Source organism: Phaethon lepturus, unplaced genomic scaffold, assembly GCF_000687285.1.
Source record: "Phaethon lepturus isolate BGI_N335 unplaced genomic scaffold, ASM68728v1 scaffold4702, whole genome shotgun sequence".
NCBI classification, from domain to species: Eukaryota; Metazoa; Chordata; class Aves; order Phaethontiformes; family Phaethontidae; genus Phaethon; species Phaethon lepturus.
In genome coordinates this window covers 74776-84627 of record NW_010522463.1, presented here as the reverse complement: position 1 = coordinate 84627, position 9852 = coordinate 74776, and the positions used below count along the sequence as shown (strand labels likewise).

The 9852-nt window shown below is 42.2% G+C and overlaps 1 pseudogene; it reads right to left on the bottom strand.

Moving 5' to 3' along the window:
• LOC104616711 overlaps positions 1-4017 on the bottom strand; it is an 8058-nt pseudogene extending 4041 nt beyond the window's left edge.
• Between the last annotated feature and the right edge of the window lie 5835 nt (positions 4018-9852).

Here is a 9852-nt window from a genome sequence, read left to right as displayed (position 1 = left end):
CCGCTCTTCGAACCTCAGAGCAAAATCACTGCCTGAGGTTTTTCAGCCATGCACCAGGTGAAGTCTGCCCACCTGGGATCGACAGCAAAGGGGAAAAACTAACGGGCTGTTTTGTGACTGTTGCTTTTTCTTTTCTTTTTTTTTGTGTTGATCTCGGGGGAGGAAAGGCATTCAGGATTGCTTTGGCTGGTCAGATGATTGGTTTGCCAAGTTGCTTGCTCTTTGACAAGGCAAGGGCGAGCTGCTCAGAAGTTGTTTCTAGCCTGATGGCAAGTATCTGAAAAACTGAAAAGTTAATATCCACGCTTGCAGCTGTTCAAAGCCTGGTTATATCTGGAAGTAAAGCGTAATAGCTCTGAATTCAAATAGAAAAAACTCACACAGCATTTTGGAAAGCTGAAGCTGGTGGGACCCAACCCCACCCTGTGATGGGTCCAGACAAGGAATAGTTTTAGCCAAATCCTCCTGCTAAAAGAAACACTGAGAAAGATTCATGTTATGCAAAGTTGAGGATATAAAAATTGGTTTTCTTGTTGATAGTAATCACCCAGAATCCTTACACAGTCAATGGAAGAGTCACATATATTTCAGAGGTAATTTGCAATATCTATACTAGACATCTATCTTCAGATGGTAGTATCACCCTCTCTCCAGTGATCAAAGAGGGAACATAGATGGCTATGTTGACTGAGATGATTAATTTATAGAGAATTAAAGCAAAAGGCAACTGCTGAAGCAGACAATTTAGTGAAATAGATTTACAAGCAACAAACTAGAATAAAAAACATTCTTAGACATGAAAATTCTTATTGATGAGCAACACAATCTGCATACCCATGGCAGGAGCAGGGCTTGAGGCAAGCTTTATATAAAACTGTACCCTTATCCCTAGTTCACTTCAGATGTCATCCACTGGCTGGCACAGGTAGCTGTAGTCATCCAAGGTTGAAGTTACCAGAAACTGAAACAAAAGAAAAGCAGTAGAGATCCATTTTCTGTTCAATGCCATCTATTCCAAAAAGATGTGCATATATATACTGAGGTAATAGGGTCTCAATCTAGTACTCACTGACAGAAAATCCATGTAATTTACACAGTTAAGCAAACAGTAAAAACCTGACCCAAAGTACTTTACTTCCATGTTGGAATCTGAAAAAGAAAACTTGGTCTGGGCATTTTTGTAACTATGTAATCACTGGAGTGCTCAAAAATGCTTCAGAAGGAACAGTGAATCCTAGGCTTCAAAATCTCTCTGAAAATACACTGTTTTACCTGCAAAGATCCCGCAGTGTTTTGTTTTGGCTGGTTGCATTTGCCTATTAATTGGAAAGCCACAATCTGGATCAAGTAACCAGTATAAGTGAACAACTAAGCACAGTCAAGCAATTTTCATACTTGTCCTCAGACCGAGTAGTATTTGCTCCAAAAATTTGCCATTTGCTTTAACTAAATGTAACAATTGTGTTATAAACTAAATGGGCAAATTTGTTGACATCAAAATGTTTTTCAAACCTATTCAGCTATGTTCCCTTGAAGAGTTTTCAGTGGCCTACATAAACTAGGGAAAGGCTTGTAGAAAGGCTTAGGCACTGAGAACAAGCAGAAAACAAGTTCATCAGTACTCTCGGCAGCAGGAAGCTGCAGTGTGCTTGGCCCTCTTGGAGAGGACCGAATAAGTCTGGAACAGCAGTTCTCATTCCCAGAGATAGTCTCTCATGAGCCAGACGCTGAGACAAAATGAGGAGGTTCCACATCCTCCATTTGCTCTTGTGGCTACTGGGGAGACCTCAACTTTCTACTCGTTCCTTCAGGAACCTTTCAATGTTAGTTTTATGAATGAGAGGAAGATTTAGAAATGGGAGGAAATGAGGTATGCTTCGGAAATAATGCTTTCAACAGGACCTACTGCTTCTTTTGGCAAACGACAGACATGCCCAACTCATCTCCCACTCCCTTCACTACAGTCCATCAGCAGAAGCTGTTGAAATGGCTCTGGCTTTCAAACACTTCCTGGATGCTTACCTCTCTCCTCACCTCATAAAACACGTAGCTTGATAATGTCATCATGGCTAGATCACAGGCAATCAGCAGACCCCGCAAGGGTCCCATGTACAAGGGCCCCAGTGCCACAACAAAGAGAAGTGTGACTGGAAGTGGAGCATGGACCAGGGACCACGGGTCTGTCCTTGGATCTGAAAAGCAAAGCACACAGCCAAAGCTGGCACATCCCATACACTGTATGGCAGATATATTTAATTACTACCCTTCAGCATGCTCCCTGGCAAAAAGAAAATCAGTATCTCATGTGTCTGTACAAAGCAGTACCTCATTCTCCTATCCTGGATCTCCATGGATCAGACTCTGCTTAAAAGGCTTTAGCACAACATTCAGGTTGGGACTGTAGTACTAGAAGACTGGTCTGCTGAGCACCAGCCTTCCACAGCACAGTAGTGAACTTCCCTGTCATGAGCCCTCGCTACAGGCTGTGAGACTGTCTCATACACAGGTGAAAGAAGTAGTTCAAGACACACGCAGCAGGGAGGCAGAGAACAAACCAAACAGTTCCTGGCTCTTCAGGAGTATAAATATTTACAGCTAAATAATAAAATCATTTCAACCACTGGTGCCATTTCCTTCATGCCCCACAGTGCCCTCACAATCTGAAATCCTCCACCCCTTCATTTGTGTATCTGCTCATAGGGTGAACTCTTTTAAAAAGCATGCCATTTCAGTGGAAAAATGACAAAATACTTCTCCCTGCTAAAACTGGTCTTCAGTCCTACAGCAAATGGAAGCTCAACAGATTTTCTGTCATGCCACCTCCTCCTAATCCTGCTTCATCCCTGACCCACAGAAATGCAGGATACATTGCATCTGCAAAAACATCCCAGTTCCCATTCACTTTCCTCTCCTATTGCCATTGTGGTCACTGCTCTGCTAAACCCCCTCAGCATCTCCCTTTGCTTCCTGACCTGCCAGTCCCAAGCCCCAGACACCTCTCACAGTTCTGGCCCCGGGATCCTTGCAGAAGTCTTCTATTGAATGTTAGTCCTTGGCTCACTGGTGAGCCCATGGGCCTCAGGGTATTTTTTTTTAAATGCCATCCCTGTCCACATGGTTCTGTTAATCCCCATCCCTTCTAGACCTCCCAATTCTTTACTATTCCTGTTATGGGCTGTGTCAAGAGCCCAATTTGATATTCCAATTCTGGATGTAACAGCTCATCAGAAGTCCTGAATCCTAATTTAGACTCTCTTCTGAAATTCAAGTCCTGAAACATTTACAGCCTGAGCACTATACCCCACGTTCTTCTCCTGTCAAGGCCACCATGCAGGCCTGCCATTCTACCTTCATGCCATTTTGTGGCTTTTTCTTACATCCAGGAATCCAACAGAGCCCTGTGGGACCAAACTGGACCTGCAGAACCTCTAGCTCATGAAGACCTGAAGACTCCTAACTACAAAATGTCAAATTGAAAACACTGAGGAGTGGTTTCTGTCAGTATTTTATTTGATAATAGGTTTTACTAGTATCACAAGGAGCTTAAACCTCAAAGTATTAACTCATTGGTCTACTAAGCTTTCCCATGACACATGAACATGCATTTAAAAAAAAAATCACTTTCTTCAATATTCCAGACTTAACAGGCAATCCTGAGCACATATTGCTCATCCTCCTGTCAGAGCCTGTTGTACATTGAACAGAAAGCTGCTGAGAGTTCCCAGCTATGGTCAGGGGAAATCCCCCATCCTTTCATTCCTTACTGTGATCCAGTTGGAGTGTCCCTGAGATGTATTTCAAGACTTAAGGGAAGTTTGTGATCATGCAGAAGGAAAAGTGAAAATCTGCCTAGTGAAAAAAATGTGGGCTTATATGAGGATCATGATCCTCCTAAGTTTGTTCTTCACGATCATGCTATTCATGTAGAAATTCTTATTTAAGACACCATCTCTACCTACCTCCACTTTCAAGGACCGATTTGTAGATTTCCTGAGTTTTCTGCCAGGTTGAAGCCATCACAAGTTCTGGAAAGAAATTAAAATCAGCAGCTCCCAGATCAGATTAACACCATTTATTATCCTAGACTTAACTAAGTCTTGAATAAGGAAGCTCTTTAGACAAAGGCTCAGAACTACAGCTAATGAAAAGAAAATAGTTTGCTTTCTGTAGAAAATGAAATTTTGGGCCAATATTAGAGTCATGTCTAAAAAAGGAATGAAGAGAACCCCCCTGTAATGATTAGCTATTTAACTTCTATTTCCAGATTTTGCTATTTTGTGGAAGTTTCACCTCTAAAAATACTCTGAATAGCTGCATGCAAAATAACAGAGCCAGGAGCTCTGTGTACCATGTTGGGAAATCAATCACACAATATTTTTTCTAAAGCAGTGTAGGCACAACATTCATGCAAGGACACACACCAGGTGGCATAACCGCGTCCTTCTACAGGCATTCTTGGAGATTCACAGTGCTAGCAGGCAGTTCGGGATTAATTCAGTACTGCTGCAACTCCAGAGATGTTCATTGAGCTATGTTGGTTATTTGGCCTTCTCAGGCTCAGTTTATACATGAAGTTTGTTTTGTATCTTGTATATATTCTACAACATAGTATTTTAAAGCAGAATACTCAATATTTAAGATGATGCTCCTCCTCTTCCCTTCTTTCCTTTAGCAGGGAGACCTTTTCAATGGCATTTGGAAGTTCACCTAGGAAATACTTTACTGCAGTTACTTTCAACAACTTGTGTTATCTGCTCTAATTCTCTCCATTAGCAAATACACAGGACCAGCTTCCTCTCAGTTTCATCTCTTCCTGGTACTGAGAAAAGCACATTTTCTCCTTGGACTTCTCATAGACTGCTGAGTATAACAGTACCCACCCCCCCTTGGGACCTGTCCCCACTATCCTGTGCCCGTTGGGTCTCTGCAGCACTGTAGCTTGTGCATTACACAGCAGGGAAAACTGTAGCCTAATATAAGGCCTCTTATACAGGTATAAATGTGTTTTAAGGAGCCTTATGAAGATAAAGAGTTTCTTAATACCCAGACCACATAGTTCTGCTGGAACTACAAATGCCTGGCACGGTTTACCAACTGTACTTTTGATTTCGCACATCTGGATAAGACCTGTTAAAATTAACAAGGCTTTGCTGTATCCCAGTTCTACACAGATTTACTCTGGTGAAAGGTGGTAACAAGCAACAAAACTGGCTATAGCTACACATTCCTGTCTGCAGACCTCACAGCCCAATGTGCAACTGCACGCACAGCACCGTGCTGGTGACAGAAGCGTACTCGCACAAATTTCTCTCCAGCAGTCAATCACTGCTGTCAAATCCCTTTTTGTTGTGTTTCTCTGACACGTGCCCCGAGACCCTCAGCACACGCACATCTCATTCGCATCCTGACAGAGACACACACGCCCTTGTAATCCCAGCAGGATCTGCCAGCAGAGAGATTAGTCAGTGATTATCAGCTGGCTCAGAGTCAATCCAGCAGGGATTTCATAGGGTTACATGCCCTCAAACAATCCATATGCGTTCCAGCTCACTCCTCTCCACTTCCTTCGCATCCCTTGAAGCCTGTAATGAATGGGAAAACCCAGGAAGCGGGAACAGACTTACCCCAGCAGCGCAGCTGGCTTCGCACCTCCCTTTCTTCAGGGTTGTCCCCAGCATACCACCACTGCTCCTCTCGCTCCAGGTGCGCGCGGCAGGCAGAAAAACAAGCAGCTGCAAGAGCATGTGCCATCAAGCAAACACACTGCTCAGCTTTCTTCTCCGCAGGTGAGGCAAGTACATCACCTGCTGGGTCTCACACAGATGTGGGGGATCTTCACACCCCTTAAGCACCATTGAGAGCCTCCCAGCAGTACACACCATAAAGCCACCCTGAGCTGCTGGCACGGTGGTTGGTGGTGGTGGCACCTCATAACTTTGCCAGAGCAGAGGTTACATCACATAGGCCTCCCCCTCCCTCTCTTGCCTCTCCCCACAAGATTTATCATATTAGGGGACTGGAAAGAGGAGGCAAATGAATGTGGAAGAGGACTGGGATTCCACAGGAGTGAACCACTAACTAGTGTCACGCGTGGGAGCCTGGCCAAGTGGGAACCAGGCCAGCATTTCTTCTGCAGGTTTCCTCAGGACATGTCATGACAGCTTATCAAACAGTAAAAGATGAGGAATCATGCCTGGATAAGACCCTGGAAAACAATCTGTTTGGAGCACTCATTCAGCCTATCACAAGGGGCTGTCAATAAGCCTTTTGTGCACTCAAAATAAGCCCAAACCACAAAATAAGGGAGTGGAGAACAGTGCGAACACCCACTCACTCGGGGAAGGCAGAGCAAACTCAGCTGGAGTCATCCCCTCACACCCAGCCTCTGTCCCTGAGGGGGGAGTCACATTTACTGTTTTTAAGGATATGTGAAAAAAACTCAAGGAGTTTGACAGTGATACCAAGTTTCCCACTCTGCGATCTCCAGCAACCATATCAAGGAAAAACACAGAGCTGTAGTCAGCAGTGGCTCAAGTCAGTAATTGCAGTGCATGTAATTCAGTCCCATGTGGAGGTACCAGTGCAGAACCAGCACCCTGGCCCCATCCCACCATGAAAAATGCAAAGGCAAGTAATGGGGTTCTGCTTGGTCACCCGAGATGTACCTGCACTTGGGGTGTAGATACACCCTCTTATTTTCCCAGTGGGCACAGTTTATTAGCAGAACTCTGAAAAAAGAGGGTAGCATCATACCTTGTACCACTGCGTTGTGTCTGTCACCAGATACATCACAAGCACTTCTGAAGGTCAAAACACCAAAGACTAGCTTTTGAAAGCAGGATAATTAGACATACCATGTGGTGGTAGTTTTTTGTTAAAACACATCACTTGTTGATGCTGCTGGACAACTACTGTGTTTCCATGACTTGTAGAAACTATGAAAGAAATTAAACAGATACTTTTGGAAAAGATGATTTAGGGTGTAAGCTTTGCATTTTGGGGGTGGGAAGGTAAGCAGCGCAACCCAGTTTAGGAAAAGCTTTGACTAACCTTTGGTATCATACATTGATCCAGGTTGTTGTTGATTCAGGTTCAGGGAGACAATGAGAGTGAACTTTACATACCATTTTTTGCAGGGCTTCCTATAAAGGCCCTTTCTCAAAGTTTTTAATTGCTCATTAACTAACAAGTTTCATTCCTAAAGTTTTGGTGCCCAAGTCCTTAAAAAGGTTTGGAGATTTATCTGTGTAAATCAGTGGAGGTAATAAATGAGACCAGCCCTTTCTATCTGTCTGTTATCTGTAGATAGAACTGTATTTTATTACTCCTATCTAGTAACTTTAAGTAATGTTTGTTGAGCTATTTATATTGATGTATAAAATTCAGAATTACAGACACAAACTTTTCCATCAAACTTTTCTACCCTGGTGAAAAAAATTCAGCTGAAGTGAATTTTCACAAACACATTTCATTTGGGGCAAAGTGTCTCATTTTCGATGTAAACTGAAATTAAAAAAAAAAACAAAAAACAAAAACCAAACCAAGAACCATGAAGCCTATTTCATTTTTTAAAACCTGCCCTGCTCCTGAAGTATTCCCAGTGGTACTGTTGCAGATGTTCACCAGCACGGATGGCATATGAGAGATGACATCAGTACATGGTACTTTTACACTCCAAGAATGGGTGTCCTTTGATGGATGCCTACAACCGTGAGGGCAGCTCTGTGGGGACCACACACAAAAGCTGTTGGGGCTTTCAGTTTCAGCAAAAACTCAACAGAAGAAAAACATTGTTCCTTCACTGAAATAGTATTAGGGGAGCTCTGAATGCCAAAGTGAATTGGGTTTTTCATTCAGTGACTTGTCAAGAAAAAAGGGTATTGCAGGAACATGGATTACAGACAAAGTAATAAGCAACTCAGTTATGTACAATATATGACAGCTCAGAAATCAGAGATTTAAAAGATAGCATATTCTAACTATTTTTAAAACCTGAGTATCTCCTGCATATAACATGGCTGTTTGCCACAAAATCATTATCAATAACAAAGATCAACAGTAAAATAATTCTGAGAGCTTCTATACAATGCAGTTTTTGTTATTTGGTCCTCTGATTGCTGTTCCTTCCAAACAAAACTGTACTGAAAGCACAAATTAACACAACAGACCTGTTTCAATACTTAAGACAAGGAACTGTGGGCCAGTTTCATGTGGATATCCACACTACGTCATGGTGATGCTCTAAACACCACAGCAGAGGCTTATCAGGTCTGACAGCCTGTGTGCTTTGCTTTTCCTACCTACACTTTGTACGAAGGAGGTGTACTGTGGTACACATTTAAAGTCCAAAATCTAATGGGTTCTAGCTTCATCTCTTGTAGCAATGCTCATTGTAGCTGTGAGCAATTTAACTCACTCTTATATCAAAATCACGTGCCCAACTAAGAAGCTTCTTTTAATACAGATAAAATTGCTTGGAAAATGGGAACTGCTTTTTGCTATTAATCAAGATGTCATATCAAATCTAAGACCTATTTTTTACTTTTCCAGTCTTTAAACCATTAGTATGTTATTATTTCAGTTATCTACTGAATCCAGGCCAAGTCCTATAGGTCAGGAAAGTCTTAAATCTGGTATCCCATTTATGTTCATTTCCACAGTGTTACAAAGCCGCACTGATACAACACCAATAAGCAACAACAAATCTGCCTGAAAAAAATTACTCAGTTTACTAGTCAAGTAAACTGACTTTCTTCATCAGCTTCTAAACTGCAGGGATGCATGGGGTGTTAGTAAAAGCAGTGAAAAACAAGATCTCTTCTGCAGCAGAACACACCTTCAAGAGGCATCACCAGTGTGATCACCAGCTGAAATCAACAAAACACCAAATAATAGCAGCAGGAATTTCAAGCTGGGTCAAAGAATATCTAACCAGTTAAGGCACCACAACTTTAACTACCAGCACACATTTAAAGGTCTGAGGTGGCCAGATACTTTCTAAAACTTGCATATACCTGGCCCTTGGAAAACTTGAATGGCATCAAACTCACTTCATATGCAATGTAACTGAACCAAACTTCTCAAATATTTTTGAGATCATACATGCAGATATTAATATCCAGTGTTTTGTATGCAGTTATTTAAAATTACTCGTAACTTATGTATGAAACTTATGCCACCTGACCAGGGATGAAGACTAAAGGAAGATTTACACCACTAGTTTGCAGCATATATCTCAGGTGGCACTTTCCTGATCAGCTTCACCTGGCATGGAGGGTCCTGGCATTGGAGAAAGGCTTCAACAAATGTCAGAGCTGTGGGTGCCACAGGACAGGACAGGAAGATGAAAAAACCCAAATCTGTCATTCAGCTCATATCTACATCTGTCCTCTTGCAAAGGAAGGTCTACAGCTGCTTACGGGATAACATACCTCCTAGGGTGAGTGCACCTAAGTCATGAGAAGTTCAAGGACAGGATCAGATTGTCAACACTACCAGCAGCTGAAGAACTACCTTGCTCCTTGGCAAGACTGTCCTCCAAAGAAAGCTCTGAACTTCTGAAATGGTATCTTCATGAACATATTTGTTAAGGGAGGTTTGTGTAATCTCCCCTACTTGACACTCTTTAACAATCACATCATCTTTCAATTGCTAACACCAGAAATAACTAACAGCTGTTTTTATGAGTTATCTCTCAACAATGGGTAACATAATAATAATAGATGTTTTTACAGCAATAGAATTTCCTACATAACACATTGAATGACTCTGTTTTGCTAACATGCAATTAACAGCTCATACACATTTCTGGAGAAATAGACCGATTGCAGGTGACAATCAACCATCATTAAA